Source organism: Cryptomeria japonica, chromosome 11 (assembly GCF_030272615.1).
Source record: "Cryptomeria japonica chromosome 11, Sugi_1.0, whole genome shotgun sequence".
In the NCBI taxonomy this organism is placed as follows: domain Eukaryota; kingdom Viridiplantae; phylum Streptophyta; class Pinopsida; order Cupressales; family Cupressaceae; genus Cryptomeria; species Cryptomeria japonica.
This window is the reverse complement of record NC_081415.1, coordinates 555459752-555483652: the sequence shown is the minus strand read 5'-3', so window position 1 is coordinate 555483652 and position 23901 is coordinate 555459752. Positions and strand designations below refer to the sequence as shown.

The 23901-nt window shown below is 33.1% G+C and overlaps 1 pseudogene; it reads right to left on the bottom strand.

Moving 5' to 3' along the window:
- The window catches only part of LOC131860320 (cysteine-rich receptor-like protein kinase 44), a 108805-nt pseudogene extending 95099 nt beyond the window's left edge, over positions 1-13706 (bottom strand).
- Between the last annotated feature and the right edge of the window lie 10195 nt (positions 13707-23901).

Below are 23901 nucleotides of genomic sequence, written 5' to 3'. Positions count from 1 at the left end.
ACAATTGCTTTTTTATCTTCATCATAATTTTCGGCACAAACCATGACAAAATCAGGGCAAGGGAATACTTCAGGTAACACCATGCTTCCCAATCCAACATCCCATGATGTGATTTTATTTGTTTTTTGTTGTAATATTGGGTTGAAAATAGTAAATTTTGCCCTGGATGCATTTGCCGCCTTACTAGACAATGTATATATAATATCTATGATACGCTTTTCACCATGGATAGCAAGGTCATAAATATCATGGTATTCATAAGTGAAACCTAGTGTTTTAACTAGTTCGGTTAGGTACATTTTGTTTTTCACTTGGCTTCTTGTTGAACTATTGCTTCCCATTTTTCCCATCACTATTATTGTTAATAATTCAAAATAATGCTAGATAAAAATCTGAAAAATGCTAACTCTCAAATTGGACCACAAGATTACCAAAAGCAAAAAAGGTGGGATGTAGGTGTTTTAGATTTTACCCAGAAATTGAAATTTCTATTTCACTAGATTGGCGCAAATAGTCTCTGTTGCAACTTGCATTCCTCAGTCTAGTAGTTGTTTCTAAATCTCCCTCGATTTATAGGTTTGTCCAAGAAATGAAAGAGGATTATGATTTACGAGTCTCTTATTTTGAAAACTCTAAAAAGTAGAAAAGTAAAACCTAAATGGCAAAATATCAAGAATCATGTTGTAATTTTATTAATTACTATTAATAACTATTCGATGCCGAAGGACAAAATATTCATTACTTCAGTATAAATTCCAAGGACATTAAGAATCATGTTGTAATTTTATTAATTATTATTAATAACTATTCAATGCTGAAGGACAAAACATTCACTACTTCAGTATAAATTCTGAGGACATTAAATGTAATATGTTCAATTCTGGGTGAAGTTCTCCCAAATGTGTTCACTTCCCACATTCGGGCCGAAATCTACCCTAAATCATTGATCTTTGCTCATCCAATGGACGAGAGACCAAGGTACATGTTGTGACTTTATGGGTAAAGTTCTCAAAAATCTGTTCACTTCCCACATTCGCCCCAAAATCCACCCTAAGTCATTGATCTTTGTTCATCCGACGGTCGATGGTACCTGTTTTAAGATGTAGTGGGTCCCACGACTTCTGCCATTTTTCTGGCACGTCACCATAATCGTGTCACTTTTTGGGTTTGATTTTTAGTCTATTTAATCATTTTAAACCTCCGATCCTTTGCCCGAAAAAAAGCTTTATAGACTTAATTATATTTAATTACATTTAAAATGTCCAATTCCGGGCAAAGTTCCCAGAAAGGTGTTCACTTCCCACATTCAGGTCGAAATCCACCCTAGCCATTGATCTTTGTTCATCCAATGATCAATGGTACCTATTTTAAGATGTAGTGGGTCCCATGACTTCTGCCATTTTTCTGGCACGTCACCATACTCGTGTCACTTTTCCAGTTTGATTTTTAGTCTATTTAATCATTTTAAAATTCCGCCCAAAAAAGAGATTTTTAGACTTAATTATATTTAATTAAATTTAAAATGTCCAATTCCGAGTGAAGTTCTCAAAAAGGTGTTCACTTCCCACATTCAGGCCGAAATCCACTCTAGTCGTTAATCTTTGTTCATATAATGGTCGATGGTATCTGTTTTAAGATGAAGTGGGTCCCACAACTTCTATCATTTTTTCTGGCACGTCACCATGCTTGTGTTACTTTTCGGGTCTTTTTTTAAAGTCTAATTAATCATTTTAAAATTCTGCCCAAAAAAGAGATTTATAGTCTATAGACTATAGATTTTCACTTAATTCTATTTAATTAAATTTAAAATGTTCAATTCCGGGCAATAGTTTGAGATAACTATTAAATATAATGTTAATATTATTTGTAATTAAAGATGTGCAATAGTTTGAGATAACTATTAAATGTAATGTTAATATTATTTGTAAAAATTTTAAATTAAAAAATAGTATAAAACATGAAATTTAGTTTCTAGAATAAAACAAATAAATAAATATAAATATAAATTTTGATATGCAATTTGAAAGGTAAAAGTTTAATATTAAAAAGAAAACATTCAATATTAAATCTAAAATATTAATTTAAAGTTTAACAAAATTCTTTGAAAATATGTTTACGATATATAATTTTCAAAAATAGTTTCAAAATATATATAAAATTTCAACATAAATTTAGTCTATTGATTTTAAAAAATGTGCAACTACAGTCCTCAACCTATTAAGGTGAGCAAATTTGGAAAGTACAAATGCCAAGGTGGCGACTAATTGTTGCACAAGGAGTTATCTGCGGCATGCCACACAAAAGGAGGAAGGGGAGGATAGCAGGAAATCTTTGTCCTGATCTCATGGCATTAATGTCTTATCGTGCACATTCATTACCCGGCCTATAAGAGTTAAGATGAAGGTAGATTTTTTTACCTTTTGATCTGCGTACCACTTTTTTCTTTGAAGCAGCTGTAGAACAAATCTGTAGTTCGTAGAATTGTACCTTCTATAAGACATTTTTTGTAGGAAGTGATTTTGAAACTGCAGGTGACAATGGAGGCCAATTTCACACTTCAAACAGACAAGAAGTTGGTGCCCTTTTTGGGCAAAGTATTTGATAAACGAATGCAAGGACTATTCAAGTTTAAGGAGGAGAAGTTGTGGGTGGTAGCTCAAAAGATGTTTGCGGAGGAGGTGGCACATATTAGTCACCAGTATCAAACTAACATGGAGGTTTACTCTCTGATTATGGCGTGGGCCTGTGAATTCGAACCGGAGGTGGAAAAGGTAAAACTCACATTGGTCAAATTGATTGATGGGGAGTTTTTTATTAACCTGGATTCAATCTTGGAGTGGGTGGTGCCAGGAGTTGGCATTCAAATTATGGAAGGGGACGACTAGGAGGAATTGCTTCCTTTTATTTGTGGCCCAGAGGATGAAATCAAATACCAGTGCCGTGAACAAGCCCGAGTGGGGTGGGAAGTGATGAAACTCTTTGTTAAATTAATGACGGTGGATGAAGTCCTGAATGCTATTGGCAAGCTTGGTGGATGACCCTGACTTCGGGTTCCTAAACTACATTCCAAAAATGAAAGCTAATGCGGCAAAAGGGAAAGCCAAAGCATTGACCTCCGATGAAGGAAGGGACTGGGAGGAGGCGACCTAGGGGGATAGTGAGACTGAGTGAGTGGCTTATCAGCAATGAACTAGTTTTTTTGTCTGCTTGCTATAAGTTGTGGACAAATTTTGTATCTTGAAACTTTTCAATTAATTGAATGAAAAAACCTTGACCGATAAACTTTTGTATCTGGGAACTTTTGAAATTTTGTATTTTGAATGACTATATAGTAATAGTATATATTTCTAAAATTATAATCAACCATAATCAATGTACAAATAATTAATGGAACGAATTGAATTTTTTTTTTTTATAGCATTACATAAAAAGATCATGGTATTAAATTTATTTCCATTGTTTAACAAATAATTGAAATAACGTAGCTCATATACAAAAAGCATTTGAAAGAAATTAATTAATAAAAATGAAATAAAATTATAGAAAGCATTTTTATACAAAAAGCATTTGAAATAAATTAATTAATAAAAATGAAATAGAATTATAGAAAGCATTTTTATATCCATAAGACTGTAAGAGGCAAAGTGAAACAAACTGGAATGTGAAAAATTATCATTAATATTCATGCTTTTGAAATTTACAATTTTTCTGTCAGAGACTTGAGTCCCCCCAAAACTTAAAAGCCAAAATGAGTGAGCCACTGGCACTCGGCCTATTAGGGTTCAAGGACATAGGAAAAAAAACTATAGGTAGTGGAATTGTTTACAATTTTGCCCTAAAAATCTGGTCCTCCTTCCATGTAGAATTCTTCAAATAGCATAAGTTGAGAGAATTCTTTAATCCACATGTAGTTTGGAAAGTCGTCTAGGAGGAACCATTTTTGGAGGAAGTCCCTGCCAATCCATGCCCATTTCCTATGACGCGCCAGCTGCTCCGCATTCAGGTTTAGGAGAAACGGTTGCCTGGCCACTAGTAGTGTTTGGTCAGGGAGGAGAAGCTTGGTTAAATCACTCGCCCAAGGGATCCCCACTCCTATTTCTGCAAGAACGACAAGAGTAATGTCATCTCTGAGGAAGTCTTCCTTAAAAACCTTTATCAACAGCATCAGGATACCCACCTTGTCTCCTCCCAGGTCCAGAAGAAATGTTAAGAAGCAGGATGTAAGGTCTGTGTTAACATGGTACCTATTTTCATTTTGCAGAAATTCTCTGCCTAGCACCATCCGCACAGCCTCATTGCTGAATGACCCAACCTCTTTGCAGACTGATTAGAGGGTTGGGTCTCTAACAGAGCTTAGAAAGGCCCTCTAGTCCTCTGCAAAAATGGTGCTCAAATAGATGCGAGTATCCATCTTGAGAAAATAGATTAACAAATTAAACAACTTGAGCAGTGAGCCTATAAACCTAAAATACCGTGAGCAAAGGCTAATTGAAGATGAAAGAATTAGAGATCATATATAAATTTTTGAAGCTCTTGATTGTAATAATTACTTCTTTAATAGTATTAATTGCTATAAAAAAATTTAAATCTTTCATATCTTTGCAAATCTTTCCCATAAATGCACTATTGTGTGAAAATGGAAACAGCTATGAACCAGTACCAAATTGGTAAGTATCACATTGGAAGTCGTAGGGACAGAGTGGATTGCCGTAAGTGAATAGATATATATTAAATGAATGAAATTATTGATTGTGATTCATGACATTTTATACATGTCTATTGAATCCAATTCCATTTCGGGCACTTTCTGGTGAGCTATGTTCTCTTCAGAAAATTGGGTTGAAATAAAACTTTAGCCATTGATCTATGATCATTGAATAGTTTAAAATTATTGATAGATTTTAAGTATGTGTCACCCTTTATGTGTCAAAGAGGCCGCACTTATTGATACATTGTGCAGAGTCCGGACTCAATGTATTATGTGATGTGATGTACTAATGTGAAGTGATGTGCCTTGTCTATTAATGGCAATTGGCAATTAATTCATGAAATCACCAATGAATTATATATTGTACCATAAATAACAAAATATTTGCCATAACAAATTAAATAATTTTGAAGCAGTGGAAAAAAATCACCAATACATTTAAATAATTTTCAAGCAGTGGATAAAAATGGCCAATACATTTAAATAATTTTTCCTTCGGAGTAAAAATTTTTGCTCATACAATTATATATTTGTTCCTTTTAACAAACATTATTCGCCTCCCACAATAAATATTTTCCCCGTAGAACAAGGTATTATTCGCTAGAAATTTATGGCATTTCTGTACCCTTGAAAAAAAACCACCAATTCAAAATAATTTTTTCATCATTATAAAAAAAAAATTTCACCATCGATATGAAAATTTCCCCCCAAAAATAATGTCTAATTTGCCAAGATTTTACACAGTTACCTGGGGGGTGGTTTCTTAAAGTTATCCCTGATTGCAGTGCTTGAGGGAGAATCAGTTTTTTGCGAATTCAGAAAAGTGTAATTTCTTCCAATCAAAGGTGAGCTATCTGGGTCATATAGTTTCAGGAGAGGGTGTATCCGTGGATCCTTCTAAGATCCAAGCCATTATTGATTGGCCAACACTGACCAATGTTTCTGAAGTTCAAAGTTTCATGGGCTTGGCTGGATATTACTGTTGCTTTGTTTAGAGCTTTTCTCAAATAGGCCATCCGATTACTTCTCTTCAGAGGAAAGGGAAGAAGTTTGTTTGGTCATAGCAGTGCGAATTGCCTTTTCGTACCTTGAACGAACTCCTTGTTAGTGCTCCAATTTTGGTAGTTCCTTACCCATCTAGAGATTTCATGGTATGCACAGATGCCTCTTTGGAAGGTATAGGTGCGGTGCTTATGCAGGATGGACATGTGGTTTCTATGAGTCTCGCAAACTCAAGGATAATGAGTTGAACTATCCAGCTAATGACTTGGAGTTTGCAGCTGTAGTGCATGCATTGGTTCGTTTGGGACATTTCCTATTGGGGCATCGGTTTGAGCTGCATAGTGATCACCATAGTTTGCAGTATATTTTCATGCAACCAAGATTGAATGCTCGACAGTGAAGATGGATGGAATTCCTCTACGAGTATGATTTTGAGGTTCGTTATATTTAGGGGAAAGAGAATGTAGTGGCCAATGCTTTGAGCTATAGGTGGCATGAGGTTGCAACATTGTCCCTTGGTCTAGACTTGAGGGAGAGAATTCTTGGATCTCTTCCTCAGGACACCTAGTATCAGGATGTTAGAGTCGTGGCAGAGTCTGGAAGACCATTGGAGGGTAGATATTTTGGATATACTCTTAAGTCAGATGGTCTTCTTAGACATCTTGGACGGATCTATGTACCTCCTTTAGAGGGTCTTCGCATTTTGATCATGACTGAGACCCATCGTGCACCTTATTCGGCACACCCTGGTGTTAAGAGGATGCACGCAGATCTTAGACATATATATCATTGGGCTGGTATGAAATGTGATATTGCAGATTTTGCATCCAATTGCTTGGAATTTCAGCGGGTGAAGGTAGAGCATCAGCACCCTGTAGGGCTTTTACAGCCGAATTTGATACTAGATTGGAAATGGGATATCATTTCCATGGATTTCATAGTAGGGTTTCCTATTTTTGTGCGGTGTCATGATGTCATCATGGTCATTATTGATAGATTGACCAAAGTTGCTTATTTTGTTCCTATTAAATCTTCTTATACTGCAATAGTGGTGGCGCGAGTCTTCTTGGAAGATGTGGTGTAGTTGCATGGGATCCCAAGGTGGATCATTTCTGATAGAGACCTTGTCTTTACATCAGTCTTATGGACCTCACTTTAGCATGCTTCGGGGACCCAGTTGAACTTCAGCTTAGCTTATCACCCAAAGATTGATGGTCAGACTGAGCATGTGAATGAGGTCTTGGAGGAAATGCTTCACATGTGTATTATGGATCAGCAGTCATGTTGGGAGGAATATCTTTGCCTTATGGATTTTTCTTATAATAATGGATATCACAGCTCTATAGGCATGTCGCCATTCTTGGCATTGTATGGTCATCCTTTCCGTAATCCTTTGAGTTGGGATTAGTTGGAAGATAGGGTGTGTTTAGGCTCGAATTTGCTTCGTGAGATGGAGCAACCAGTTGAGAAGATTCATGTGTATTTGGTTGTTGCCCAAGATAGGCAGAAGAGGTATGTTGATGCTCATAAAGTTGATCACCAACTTTTGGTCGACGACCATGCATTCTTGAGAGTGCATCTACCAAAGAGTCCGATCCGTTATGGAAAGGGTTCTAAGTTGGCACCTTGTTTTTTAGGCCCTTTTGAGATCCTTGAGAGGATAGGACCTGTTGCTTACCGTCTTTCCTTACCACCGAGTCTATCCCACATCCATGAAGTTTCTTATGTTTCTGATCTTCGTCATTATCATTGTGATGTGACCCATGTTCTTGATTGGAATGCTTTGCAGGTCAAGGATGGGAAGCTTTCCATGGAGCCCATGTGCATTCTTCAGCATCAGGATTTGACCCTCAAGGGTCGCACTATCGAGCAGGTAAGGGTACTATGGGACCCTAGTGATAAGTCCTCTACAACTTGGGAAGATGCAACGAAGATGAGAGAGATTTATTCTTATCTATTTTAGGCATTTAAGAGTAAGCCTAGGCTTGGGGGAAGGATGTAGTACCCCTCCTCGATCAACCTCTTTTGTATGTTTTGAGTTACTTCAGTGACTGTTCTGTGGAACATGATTGTATATTGATTTAGATATTATGTAATGTTATTTCATGTTTTATCTAGATTTATGGTGTATGATTTTATGTAGTATTTCAGTGCTTATGATTAATGTTATTTTTTATGGATCGTTATCATGGACTGACACTTTTTCCCTTATATTGCGATGTGTTATTTATATTTTGTGTGTTTGCAAGTGTATTGGGATGCAAGGAGATGATTTTTCTTCACTCACTCTAGTGAGATAGGAAACATCATGATTCTCCTTCATCGGTATGTTTACCGTATCTGTATGTATATTGTTTATATGCACGTGTGGTTCTTTGGTGCAGGACATTGCAGGTACTAGTACCGGGTAGGTACGGGGTATTGACTCCACCTAGTTTCACAGGTTTGAGCATGCCTTATTTATATATCTGATGGGAGTAGAGGATATAGTTGTTGTACCCTAGCTTGACCGCAGTTACGATCATGTGAGTGTTGTCAATCGGTTGTGTTTCCCCGTCTGGCTGTTATGCATGTCATGGTGCCTTAGTTTGGTCATTTGAGAGTCGTCATTTGATCTGTCTTGGTTTTGTGTGTTTCCATTTATTTAAATAGTTATTTAATTTAAATGGATGATGCTATCTTGTGTTGGCGTAATCATTTCATTAATATGCTCTATGATTATTATTTTATTTAAATTAATGCTTGTTGGATTGAATGGTTAAATGGCTTAATTTATTGTGTAAAGTTGCATTGATATTCTTGCGAAATAAATAAATTGCCTAGCCATTTAAAAAGGTTAAATGCTTAGGTTGAAAGGAAATATTTATGAAAAAAAAAAAAAAATTCATAAAAATTCTCCTTTTTGCTTTTCCATTTGACTTTTTCTTTTCATTTTATTGTTGGAAAGAATTATTATTTTTTTTGGAAAAGAAATAAATCTGATTGTGTTTCAGTTTTAAAATATTTAAATTTGATTGGATGAAAAACTTTAACCTAGAAGCTTGGGTAAAAAGATATTTTTGGGCATCCATTCTGGGCATTCACTGTAGAAGAAGAGAATTTTCGAGAGAAAATTATGGAAAAACTTCTTGGAGGAGTTGGAAATTGGACTTGGCTGCAACACTGGTTGTTCTTCATCTCTTTGCTTGCTAATTGCTTCAAGGTTGGAGGTTTTCTTCTTGTTTTGAATTTGTTTTGTAATTTCCAGTTTGCTTCATGTGCATGGAAAGTTATTCCATCTTCCTGTGGATGTTTTTGGAATGATTGAAATGGAAGAAATAGTTTTATGAAATCTATATCATATGGTTGCATTCAAGAAAGAAATGGTTCACTTCTCTATCTGTTGTGTGTGTTTTGTTCTTGGAAATCAATTTATTGATTTACCTCTTCTTTGAGAAGAAATAATTTTAGATTGGGCTTGTTGGGTGCATCCTTGTTTCTATTTTGTTATGATTTGGTTAGTCATTATTTCCAATATGTTTATTTCACCATTTAACTTGCTGGTAAACTCTTCCTTGAAATTTTAAAAATTGGCACTGTATGTGTGTGTCTGTGAAATAATTCTGTAAATGAAATGTCATCGGTTTGAAGAGGTAAATTACCTATTCAAAGAGGTAAGTGTTACTGGTTTGAAAAGGTAAATTACCTATTCAAAGAGGTAAGTGTCACCTGTTCGAAGAGGTAAATTAACTATTCGAAGAGGTAAGTGTCACTGGTTGGTAAATTATATGTTCGAAGAGGTAAGTGTCACCGATTGGAAGAGTTAAATTACCTATTCGAAGAGGTAAGTGTTATTGGTTCGAAGAGGTAAGTGTCAATGGTTCGAAGAGGTAAATTACTTATTTGAAGAGGTAAGTGTCATCGGTTCGAAGAGGTAAATTACCTATTTGAAGAGGTAAGTGTCATCGGTTCGAAGAGGTAAATTACCTATTCAAAGAGGTAAGTGTTATTGGTTCAAAGAGGTAAATTACCTGTTTGAAGAGGTAAGTGTTACCGGTTCGAAGTGGTAAGTGTTACCAGTTCAAAGTGGTAGTATTACCGGTTGGTAGCGACAGTGTTACTAGTGGTAGTAGCACTACCAGTAAGTGGTATCTGTTGTCCCGACAACAGCACAATCGTAGGTTGGTTCAACCCTCGCTTGGTTTTGAGGCCTAACTGGTCTTCAAAGCCAGTTTGTGTTAAGAACTTAAATTTTAAAAATGAAATGTTTAAAGTGGTTTTGTGTGATGTAATGTGATTTTCATGTGATTTTTATTATGTGGTTATTAAATTTACCAATAGAAATCAAGGCATGAATTAGAGATTCAAATTAGTAGATTTGGATATATTCTGAAAATGATTTAAATGCCTATTTGGAATTTATGTTATAACCGGTTGAATGTTTAAATGTGGATTTCATTCCTGATGGAATATTGATTTTGAAATTGAATAATGTGGCTGTTGCAAGAGTGTTATATTTAATTTCAATCAATGATGTTGCAAGTGCTTATGATGCTGATATTCTCAAATATGAGTGAGGATTTGATGTATTTAGCTATCCTTGCAAGTGTTTATTGTGATATTTTGGTCTATGGTTTAGTCATCCTATGGTGGTGTAATTGGTACCTTTGACAAGGTGATATATGTCAGCTTCATTTTCCTAACCATGTAGTGCCTTCTCTTTATGGTTAATTAAGAGTCCGTGTGTCCTTGTCTGGCCACTTGTTTCTGATGCTGTCTACTTCGCCATAGGGTCCTCAGGGAGTGACCATGCTTGTGTAGTGTCCTTTTAGAGAGTGGCTTTCGCTTGGGGGTTGTACCCAAAGTGGTAGGAAATACGACCCAATGAAATTCAGATAATAACTGGTAATCTAATGAATTGATTAGGTAGGTAGTATCATGAGATTAATAAAGATAATTGAACCTCGTGCATAGGTGAATGCTAGTACAGGACTCATAATGTTTCGAGAAGGCCTACAATGGAAAACCAACCACCTTTTCTTCATGAAAGGCTAGAAGGGTCCGCATGAGACTTAGTTGGAGCCAGAGGTTTGGGAGAGGTTACCAGGACAGAGAGCCGGGACCTATGAGGGCCTACTAGGGTAACCATCTTAAGCTATGCGATGACACTCTCTCAATTTGTTCACTTATATTTTGTGATGTCAGTTCACTTGTGTTTGTAAAGTTGAGTCACCTTTATTCTTGTGGAGTCTTATTGTGTTGTCATGGAATCATATTGTTTTGTCGACTATGTCATGCTTATGTTTATTTGAGGGTCCTCAGCTATCTCCTAGCACTGTGGGGTGATTCCATTTGGGAATTACATGGTTGGGTGGTAGTGCCACTTCCCATCGAATGTTTGTATTTGTGCCTTCATGCAAGGATTGGCTTCATAGGTGTTCCTGTGGTTTGTGACTCATGCTTCATCTCATGTTTTGAAGGTTATTTGTATTGGTAGACCTATGTGGTCATTGTATCATTGTAATATTGATCTTATGTGACCTTGTAAATGGATGAGATCTATCTTTTATGTCTATTGAGAAGCTATGTATTCGAAGAGCAATGTAATCCTATGTTTGGATGTTTTTATCAATTTCGTTGATGATGTTAGTAAATGCTTATTGAACTGGAAATTATGTTGTATCCTTTCAATCTTTTTATAAGGAATCTTTATTTTCTTTGGCTTCTTTTGATCATTGAGTTAATGATCCATATGTGGATTTATGATGTTGAAAAATTTATTCTTGAAGTTAATTCTTCATTGGTAACACTTAAGGAATTCCGGTTTAAGTATTCTGCTTTTGTTGTCATGCATGTTGTGTAAATGCACTTATGATGTTTATACTTTTAAAAAAAAAAGTTTGTTTCACCCTTGTTGATGGTTTTCCTTTGGGGTTCCTAGCGGGGCATTACAGGATGGGGCCGGAACCTATGAAGACCTACCATGGTAACCATACTAGGGTATGTGATGACACTTGTCCCTTATGTTTGCTAGTGTGTTGTTGTGTTGTCTTGATTGGAGCATTGATGTGAAGTCATCTTGTTGCTTATGCCCTTGTGAGTACCTGATATCATGTTAGACCTTGGGTTGCTTATGATAGTTTGTGAAGACTTAGTTTCACGGATACTCCAGTTGATCTATGTATTTGCTTCTGTTTATGTTTAGTTGGATCGTTTCCTATTCAGGGATCATTTATGTATTTATTTGACCGATGTGGTCATATGTATTATTGGTTATGTTCACCCTGATGGAAGGGTTGTAAACAATGTGAAACTTATGTATTGTTAACTTATTTAATTATCAGAGGGGTCTTATAGTTGAGTAGACCCAAAGATGTAGCCCACTAGGGGTGAACTCCGATATCAATTTGGTCTTATGTGATGCTTATGTTCTTATGTTTCCCTTTTCAGTTTTAGCATGTATGGATGGCATTATGTTAGAATTTATCAAGTGGATTAGATGAAATTAATCTTAAATGCATGTGTCTAGCCATCTTTTAAATGCAGTAATATGGATCATGAAAGAATGTAGTTTTGAATAATAGAATGTATTAAGTTATTCATAATACGATTAAAGTATGCATGGAAAGTACTCATTAGTTTATAATGAAATTAAAGTATTCTATGAAATTAGATGCATGACTTAGGCTTTAATGAAAGTTTGAACGAAAGGTATGGTTAAATCTTATTGGATGAACCCTATCATGTTACCTATACTTTTTACCTCAATGGATGAACCTTATCATGTTGTGTATATTTTTATCTTTTGAAAGAGATTATCCTTGTTTAAAAATTATCTTGTTATTAAGATAATCATCTTATTGGATTATTTAGCATGAGTTGAATTAAATGTGGAATTAAGTAATCACGTTGGGAAACTCTTTAGGTATTAGTTGATGTCTTTCGCTATGTAATTTGGACTTTGATATCTCATTGTATCATTGTGTTATATTTAATTTAAACAAAAATAAAATTATTTGTACTCTATTCTTGTGTTTTCGCTTATCCCTTCGGGGTTTCTTGGTGGGGCATTACAAATAATAATTAGTATGTTTTTATTTTTTTTTCAAATTATTTAAAATTTGTATCTAAATCTTTCCTCATGCAATTTAGTAATATTAAAATATATCTTTGATAAATATATCAATATATATTTTTTAACTAGTATATAATTAAATTAAATATTAGATAAAAAAGGAATAAATAATTTTAATGTTATAAATATTATTAATATATTCAAGCCTATATATATACAATAATACAACTAAAATTATTATAATAGAATCACATATATTTTCCATATTAAAGAAAAATCAAAATTAAATATGTTAATTATATATAATCAATGAGTAATTAAATTATATATTTAATAATATATTAGTAAATTTAAGTATATTAAATTAACTCAAAAGGGAGCTTTTCAACATATTTTTAGACATATAATTTTTAGTCATAGAAACTTTATTAGTTTTCACATTACAATTAATCATGAAATTTTATTTATTTTCTACCTCAAATATAAATGATAGTAAACATTTTTGAAAAGTGCAAGTAAATAACAACACTTATCTAGGCATTCAATTTTGATCATATATTTCCGAGGCCATCCGATTTGGATTAGCAGTAGGCCTGCGCCTGAACTACAAAATCTTGAATTGCCTAATGAGAGACTTTTTGTTGTTCGGCTTGGCAAGAAACTAAGGGAAAGAGTCTTCCAAGACTGCGTGAGAAAACAGTATGCCATGCAATCCGTTGAGCTGCATAGAAGAATACATGGATCGCTCTCTGCCAATGAAGATAGAAATCTGTTAGAGGATAAGAGTTTGTCGCATTGTTTACAAACAATACGAAATCGAAGAGTGAATTCGAACAGTAGGTTCGAAAATATCTGCTCCACTATATGCTCAGGGAATTCAGACCAAACTGATTCTTCATCGCTCCTCTCATTGCCTACAGTATCCCTTCCCTTCTCCTCCATTGTATTCAGATCTTTCTAACCCTTCATCTTCATTCTTGATAACGTCCATACACTTAGTATCCATTACTGTTTTTGTAGAGAGTATGTGTTGGGGGGCGTATAATGGAGAATCCGTTGGATGTACACGCACAAATATATCTCCTCTATTCACCTATCTTGCCCTAAATATATATATGGTTTACTTGGTCAAGGGGACACGACTCTTTATTTGTGCATAGATAATAATCATGATAGCATTTATTTAGTTGACGGGCCACATTTTTATTGTATTGTTAGTGTTAATTTCGAGTGATTGAAATTAATTTTTTAATCTAAAAAGAAACACATCTTATAGCGTCGTATCATTTTTCTTTACGTCTTTTAACTTACACAAATAAAATGATAAATAAAGTGTAGACTAAGCTGAAGGAAGTGATCAATGTTTTTCATCTATTCAATTATGTATGTGTATATTTATAATAATTTAAATTAATACTTTCTTATTAAAATATCTTAAAACATAAGAAAAAAACAGTTTAAAAATATTATAATTTAAATCTAAGATTTTTATACTTATGGAAAAATATTTTTAAAATTTTGAAGCTAAATAAGTTTTTACAATCACAGATAAAAAATATTTTAAAAACATTTAAATCTTTGAATCTTTTCAATAATTTTATTGGATTGGAGATTGAAATACTATCAAAAGTTTCATCATTGACCACTAGAATTTTTTTTCCTTTTTAATTACAGTCAACATTCTCTACTAACATTCATCCATCCCAAGTTGGCACTCGATATTCAAAAAATAAAAAAATGTTTTCCTACTAAAGATTATCTTTTAATGGTCAATAAGCATGTCCATGACTAACATTAATTTCACTTACCTCTATAACCTCTAGGTTCACATTTGCTATTAATTTAATAAAACCTTGTTCTCTTACTAGCTTGGCTATTTGAACTTTATTGTCATTCTTAGAACCGTTTTTTAAAGTAAGAATATCTATTACAAAGAGGTGTATAGGTATTGGTAGAGAAAATCTTAGGGTAGAGTTACATACAATAAATTTAATTGGAAGCCACCACAAAATGGTTACAAGCTTTAGTGTAAAATGCTACTTAAAGAAGGAGGTGTAGTTTTTAAGGGACGCATGATCCCAATAGGAGAATATATAACATACAATAGAATGTAACATTATGGGAGACTAAGTAAGGAGATTGAAATGATATATATATATATATATATATATATATATATATGTGTGTGTGTGTGTGTGTGTGTGTGTGTGTGTGTGTGTGTGTGTGTGTGTGTGTGTGTATGTGTATGTGTATGTGTATGTACGAATATATACATACATACATATATACATATATATGCATGTATGTATGTATAATTATACTTACATACATACATACATACATACATATATGGTACAAATAAAAATTAAAAGAGGAAGTAATAGAAAAATGATTGTATGATGCATAAGACAACAATGAAATAATGAGAATGTAATATAAGACAGCTATACTATGGATTGTTCAATGCATTCTAGTTATAATTAACTCATCTACCTCATTTGATTTTGCATTCTAACTGATTCATCTCTTGTTGCTAAGTCTAGGGTATAAATATAAGATATAGAGAATACCTAAGGCACAAATCTAGTATATATTCCCCTACTTTTCTTGATAACAATAACAAATTTAGATACTTAAATACCAATTAAGCATGTCTTATGTTTCTTCATAGCCTTGACCAAGGAATATGCATACATCTCCACTCTTGAATACTTTAGTTTTTACCCTAGCAAGGATCTTCTAAATAATCTAGTTGGCTACTCATACCCATCCTTGTTATTTTGTAATAACACAACTCTACTGTAGAAACAAGGAAAAAAAAAAGTTGGAAAGGCTTATAATAGTTAGGAATAATAATATGGTGCTTCCTTGATAGCATACCTAATCCAAAAAAATACCTCTAATTTGTTCTTATACTTTCACATGATAATTTTTCCTTTCTTTAGCATGTTGGAGATTGGCTTGGTTTTCTTTGCAAAGTTTAGCACAAATTTCCTCTAAGATATCATCTACCTAGACTAAGATTTCACTTCTTTCACTATTTTATGCTTAGAATTGAGGTCGATCACCTTGACCCTCTTTGCAACAATCTTAATTCCATCCTTGGGCATAATATGTCCCAATAGTTTGCCTCTTCTACACCAACTAACACTTCTTGTAGGGGTCATTTCTAGCCTTCAAATAAGTTGCTATATATAATCTTGAAAGACACCCATTATCTCATCAATTAGACATAGAAGTGCAATTTCATTCAATCTTTGAATTTATGGCCCTACTTCTTGAGTCCATATAATATTCTCACATAAATGTATGTACTCCAAAGGCTTGTAAAAGCTACCTTATCCTATTGATGAGTGAGATATAATCCTATTAGACATTTATCATTTGTTTGTTCAATTTCTCCTTAATCATGATGACAACATTGAGAACGCATCCTCTCTCTGATATCTTCTCATATCAAGATGTCTCTTCTTTTGGTTTATAATATCTTTTTATCTCTTCTCTCTCAACCTCTCCATGCTACTATCTTGACACATCTTGATTCACATCCAAACAAATCTCACACTTTAGTTGTCACTATTCTTGAGTCTTGTATGGAAGAGTCATAGTTCAACATCAAATTAGAGAAACATGTGTATTTCACAAATCCATTCATCTTGATTTTTTCATACATTTCACTTGAGTGGGAATTTAGTAGCTTGATAGCTTGAGGTTACTATCTTCCAAAACGAAGAGCCATCATTTGTTGCAGAGAAACCTACTACAAAATTCACCATGCTACATTCTATATTGGCACACTTTCTCTTCTTTATGGAGGTACAAATGGTTCCTATCTTTTCATATTCACTTTTTGCAAGACCTCCTTAGTGTGAAGAAAATTGTAGCATAGTAGTTGCTGTTCAAATATAGTATATATTTTGACGGGGGGTTTTGTTCCCACTAGTTTTTTCCTCTTTTCTCTTACTTCTTTCATTTCCTTAGGCTTTTGTCTCCTTAGTTAGACATAAGGGGGTCAGTGGCACAATTTTCCTTTCCCATCACAAGTTTCCTTCCCCTTTTTTTCATCCTTGTTTTTATGAGTGTTGTTCCTAATTTCAAGTGTTGTTGCTAGTTTTTATCTCCAATGAATTAGAAACTATTGTTTCTTTTTATTTCCATATAAGTTAACAAAGGATAAAAGTATTATCACTATGTTTTATTCTTTATTTAATGATTTCATAGAGGCTATAAGTTTTTTAATTGGCTTCATTTTAATTATTGAAAATAGTTAATGATATAATTTCATCTTGTTTAGCATGTTTTCTTCTTATTTTCTAGCTAGATCATATTGTGGTCTATAGAACTAGAAAAAAATTACGTATAGGAACATGTTTTTATTTTGTGTGTGTGTTTTGGTCTTACTAGGGTTATTATTTTGAATTTATGTCACTTTATTTTATTAGAAAGAATGGTAATTATTCAAGGTCGGTAGTTTTTAATTTTTTCTATACCAACTATGTAAACTAACCCTCTACACTAGTTGGACAATGATCTTTTCATCACCATATGCATTCTGATTTAGTCTTGCCACATCTTCACTAAAATATCACCACATGTAATCCAATCTTCACTTAGCTTGTCATTACTGCAAGTTATGAACCACACTCTATAACTATAAAATATGGGCTATTGAAATCATTTGAACATCATTATTAGAATAGAGAAGAGATATTCATAGAGCTTTGTATATATGTTGTTTATGTAGTCTACATTACGATTAATGTCACTATTATTATTGGTATAGTAATTTACTATATTTTATTCCCTGTTTATACTTCTTGCACTATTTAATTTGTTTCTAATCTAAGAACTGGTATCAAAGCTAGGTTTTTTATTTTTTCCTGATTTAGTTTTTGATTGCCATCAAGGCTTCTTCTTCAAGTGCTTATTTTTATAGTATGTAGACCCCTTTATTTACTGCAAACAATTATGAATATTTTTCATTGACCATGAAATCCTTATTTATATTAAAATATATATTCAAAATTATAGATAATAATTATACAAAACCCCTAGATGTAGTAACATACAATTCACTCAAACAAGCTAAGAAAGACACTTTGAAGGAGTAGAGGAAGAAATATGGAAACCCCCAATTTTCTATATATTCATCTAAAAATGTATGAGAGCATACTCCCAAGAGTAGAAACAATAAATAAAGAAAAATAGGCATGTAACACCTTGAAAGTGTCTTATCAATGTATGGGTAAGGTTAAATCTATAATATTACAATTATTTAGAGGTGATTTTGAAAACTAGTCAATGAAAGTGTCAGACTCCATAAATTATTTTTCATCCATGAAGGAGTTGAATTCTTTAGAAGCTTATCTTAGAGGAAACTCACTCTGATATCAGTAGTTGAACACACCACAGTCCACTAATGGAGTGGGTGAATCAATCCAAAACTTAAATTAATTTAGTCCTAAGATCGCAAACCTCAAACCACAATTCTCTTATCTCTATAATAATAAAAAATAAAACAACAAAAAACTATACACAAGAGAACACCAAAAATATGTGAAAAGTATTAAGTAGAGAAAAACAAGAAAGAAAATTACACTCACAATATGAATAATTAATTACAATGTTTTAGGCTCAAGACAAAAGTAATTCAATACTCTTGATTTGTACTTGCAGGAATAAGGTGCACAACCTTAGTGAAAGATATAATAGACTTAAATTACTACAATGTACATTCTTAAGGAAAGATACAATAAATTGGCATTACTTAAAAGCTCACTAATCAAGGACAAGATCCAGATCTACATAGCATACCAAAAGGACACTCTATCCTTTGATGGCCATAGGGAAATGATGAATTGAAATGAACAAGATCTCTTGATCATGAAACTATCCTTGAACCACTATGTCGAGAGAATAATATCACAAAAAACATAACTCACACATTCCCTATCTGAGAAAAAAATTATCATGCTAAATGATATGATCACCAAAGCTTGTCAAAAACTAAAATATGCACTATTGCTTCTACATATATTCTTGCACACCATTCCCAACCAATCACAATCAATTCATATCACATTTCACACATTAACATATCTATATATACTAGGTTATTTATTAAAATCATAAACTACATCAACCATAGATAAAATATACATAAATTATGATAAGTCCGCCATGATGATCAACTATGCTAAATGTGGTCCACTCTAGGAGATAAAAAGGGACCCAAATACATCACAACAAGTATTCCAAAGTTTATTCCAATGAACCACACACACTAACACATCCTCCAATGTTAGCATCAAATATAACATGTACATAAATAATAAAGCATATTAACCAGCTAGCCGAAAGCATCACCTAAAGAAAATTATTGAATAGTGCCTTCATAAAACATTGTAATACCTATATAAACATATTAAATAAACCTTTAATGCATCTCTAGAGAAAATGAGTATAATTCAAATAAGACAAATCAGTTGGTCATTGACCACATTAAACAACATAAATTTTCTAGTCAGGAAAACTAGCACATGAAATCTAAACTAGAATACAACACGAGTGATATTGAATTGTACTCCAAGTCACAACAATTTGAACATTGTAGCATAGAAATGCAAAGAATACCACAAACTAGTCTTGACAAACAACTTTACTATCAGTAAATTGTAACCATCAACTTTACCATTTGAGCAATAAAGTAACTGAAAAATGTGAAAGTGAAACATCTATAGTATAAAAATTATATCCATAATCGCAAGCCATAATCTTCAAAGAACGAGGAAAATGTATAATCTTTCATAAAGGTATTAAATACTTTTTCTTGCATATTATAACTTCCACTATTTGTCATCTTCTGGAAACACCTCATACTTAGTCAATATCACTTCTAGACAATAAAACAACATCTGGACACTCATTTATAGACCACATAACACAACCACACAACTAAAAAAATAAAGCTTTGTCACCTTTCTCACCACTACACAAAAACATAATCAACTCAAACTCATTCTTATTTGTGACATCAATAGCAAGACCAAAAAACTTTGAAATTAATGACAAGACAACCATATTTGTAATAGTCTCTCTCTTTGTCATTGATGGAAACACTTGTGCAAAGAGACTAAAACTTCATGCCCCTTTAACATCAAAGAAAAAGGGTATGATACTACTAACTCGATGTATATAAGTCTTTCTTCCTTTTCTGAGTATAATTCTAATATCAATAAAACTCTATTTGAGAAGGATATCTCTTTTTGGGGACCATTTACATACAACCAAGAAAGAACAATCTTCACTGCTCAAATTCAGAGCATCCACCATATTAATCAAGGAGACAAGGGATAAACGTTGATTATCCCCTTGGAATGATGCACCATATCTATGCATCTAGCTTAAAGGAGGTAGAATAAGTCTCAACTTATGCTAAATATACTCAAAGGTATATTCTAATTGTACCTTGGTCAAAATATTTGCAATCTGATCCTTTGCAAGCACATATTCTAATTTGACTTCCTTCCTTGCTGCTTGTTCTCTCATGAATGATATCAAATAGAAATGTGAATTTATAGATGATGTAAACTAGTAATTTGTAACATCTTGTTTGTAGATTCTAAATATATTTTTTTCAAATTTTTTTGAATAAAATTTTATTGATTTTTCCATCTCCTTCAAAAAGTAGTTTTTTACAGCAAACAACATTTTTTAAGAGTGACGTGCATCCTGAAATGAATAATTTTTTTTCTATAAATGATAAAAACTTAATTCTTTTGAATTTTGGTTTGTAACATCAATACCCAGGGCATGCAGTTGGTTTGATAGTGATTTGTTGAATATTTTTCATTTTATTAAGTTTTGAAGCCTAAATAATTATAATTTAGATATAGGTGTACATTTGAACACATAACTTGTTCTATATATATCAAAATTCAATTTTTCTTTTTCTTTTAGAAATAAGACATCAATACTTAGTGCATAGATATTTTTCAATTTTTTTTGAGTTAGTTTACTATTTTTCCCAATGCATTGAACAAAGAAGTTCATGTTCGGTGAAAAACCTACATTTATAAAAAATAAAATAAAAATATATTAATAAAATTAAATATATTAAAAATTATTCTATTTGGAAAGATTATAAAAAGGACTAAATACTTAAAAAAACAAAACTTTTAAATGAATTCATTTGACTCCCCAAAAGCTAATGTAAAATTGGTTTTTAATCATCATTTGATAGATGAAAAGGAGACTCTATTGCAAGTATGATTTAGAAGTAGAGAGGTTCTATCCAATAAATTTTGATCTAACAGCTTTTGATCTAACTCTCTTCAATTAATTACTTCAAATGGGACCTCTTAAAGCTTAAATTATTATATTTTCTAAAAAATGTATGATTTCAACAAAAATCAAGATGCACCAAAAAGTGGGAACCAACATTTTGAGTTCACCCCCTTTGGAAACTTTCCCTTGCATGCTTTCCTTTAGCACAACCTTCACAAACCTTCTCGTGTTCCTCAACCTTGGGAGACCCAGAAACTAATGCATGCGAGGTTAGAAACTTCAAACTATGAAAATTTAAATGCCCATAACTAAGATGCCATAACCAACTTAAATCCTCATAAGCCATATTTTCCAAACTACTGTTATGTTCACCAAATCTGAAGGGGAACAACCTATTTCTTGTCATAGGAACAACAGTGATCACCCTATTACCCTTATTCTTATCATAGATAGTGCATGTCTTATCCTCAATGACTACTTTATAATGTTTCTCACATAGCTGCCCAACACTTAACAAATTGTACTTCAATTATGGAGTATAATAAATATCATGAATACTCTTTATACCTTCTTTTGTTTGGACCTCCATAGCTCCTTTGGCAGAAACGTCCAATGATTTTTCATCACCAAGCTGGATCTTGGATTTGAAACTTCCATCCTTTGTTGAGAACAACTTCTCATTCCCTGTCATATGGTTAGAGCATCCAGAATCTAGGTACGAAACATCTTTACTAGTATTTTCACCCTTGGAATAAGATAAAAATGAGTGATTAGGAGGATTCTCACTACTATCTTGAGCATAGTTAGCACTTTTACCTTCTTTCAATTTGCATTCTCTTTCAAAGTGGTTATACCTATTACAATGGTAACATTGAACATTTCTCTTATCAAATTTTTCTCTACCTCTTCCTCTGGAACCACCTCTTCTTCTTGAGCCACCTCTACCTCTTCCTCTTGAAGAATTTTGGCTTTTCCCTTTACCTTGTCCTTGATTTATTTTGGCACTACAGCTTCTTGCATCTTCATTTTTTGTGATTAGCAATTTAGAGGAAAATTCTTTCTCTACACCTTCAAAAGAATCTTTCAATCTTTCTTCATGAGACATCAGGGATCCAACTAGTTGATCAAACTATAATTTTGTCAAATCCTTTCTTTCTTCTATGATTATGGCAACATAATTCCATCTGGGTGTCAAAGATCTCAACACTTTTTTTATCAAAACTTCATTGCTTACAATTTCCCCAAGTGTAGCCATTTTATTGACAACATCTTTGACTCTGACACAATAATCACTTATACTTTCAACTTCTTGCATCTTCAAATTCTCAAATTCTCGCTTCAGTGTCTAAAGCTTGACCACTTTAACTTGATCACTACCCTGGTAAGCTTCTTGTAGAGTCTTCCAGGCATCTTTGGTAGTTGTTGCTTCTGATATTATTGGAAATAAGCTCTTATCAAGAGCTATCTGAATGTCAAATAAAGCGTGAGCATTCTTTTTCCTTGCTTCCTTTCTTTTTGTTCTTTCATTGGTTGTAGGGGCATTCCAATCAGCTAGCTCCTCATAACTTGATTCAATAATCTCCCACAAATATTTTCCAATCAAAAAGGTCAGCATCTTAATGCACCAATAATCATAATCATTCCCATCAAATTCTAGAATGAGCATATGGTTATAATTTGACATGATTAACTTTGGCAAAATTCCAACAATAAAACTTTAACCCAAAATAATTTTACCTACTCTGATACCACTTGTAGAATTTTGAACCTAACCTATCCTCTCTGAACCAACTGATTAACAAAAAATAATAATAGAGAGAACAAACAATAACAACAAAAGAATAAATTGCAAAAAGAAATCACAATTCAAAATAAAAAACACAACGCCCTATTTTTGGAATTGCAAACACTGATTTCTTTTATTGCAGCATAATTAGAAATTACATAGAGGTTGTGTATATAAAGAATTTGTAGCCTAGAAGAATTAATAATACTACAGTTCTAAATATATTCCCATCATTGCATAGAAAGCTACCAATAAGAAAACATTAAATAATTTTCCTAAATCTTCTTTGCATTATTTGCATGGAAAAATACTGGGTCTATCAAACTAAAAACAAACTCATGCAAAAAACAAAACTAAAAATAGTCACAAGGATTAATGCGTGTTGGAGTACATGCTTTATTTGCATGAATAAACAAAAACTGATGTAAACTAAAAATAGCTTATGCATGGCGATGAATGGAGAGATTCATGTCCAAATTGGAGCTGCATGTTCAAGGAAGATCTCAGCTTCAAACATCTACAATTGTTAGGCTATGTTCTTCGTCATCTTTACTGACATATCAATCTAGTGTTTATCTTCTCTTAACTTGTCGTGCACTGCAAGGATGGAAACCGCCTCACCGCAGCTAAAAAATAAAGTTGCCTTGCATTGTAATTGTAAAATTTTAGAAGCCAACACACATATGTGATATTGGAAGAAATATGTAGAGTTCTGTATCTACCTATGTAATGGTTATCAATCAATATATATGATGTTGCAGCAGCAAGCTGTCTAAGTTTTTTATTTTATTTTGTTTCAATGATTATGTATTGTTGTTTGTTATTAATATTCTGCTTCATATTCTTGTTGTTTGTTATTACTCAAACCTCCTACATACCTCTGATTGCATTCCTAAGTCAATTGTCTCGTGAATGTGAAGTCAATTAAAAGGTCTCAACCTTTCATGATTTCTTGCAGGCAATCATCGCGTCACTTGATCAAGAAATGGTAATTTTAGTGGGTTGACCATGATGACGTGCCTTGGCAATATAAGATCTCTATGTTTCAATCATCAGCCTTGCCCT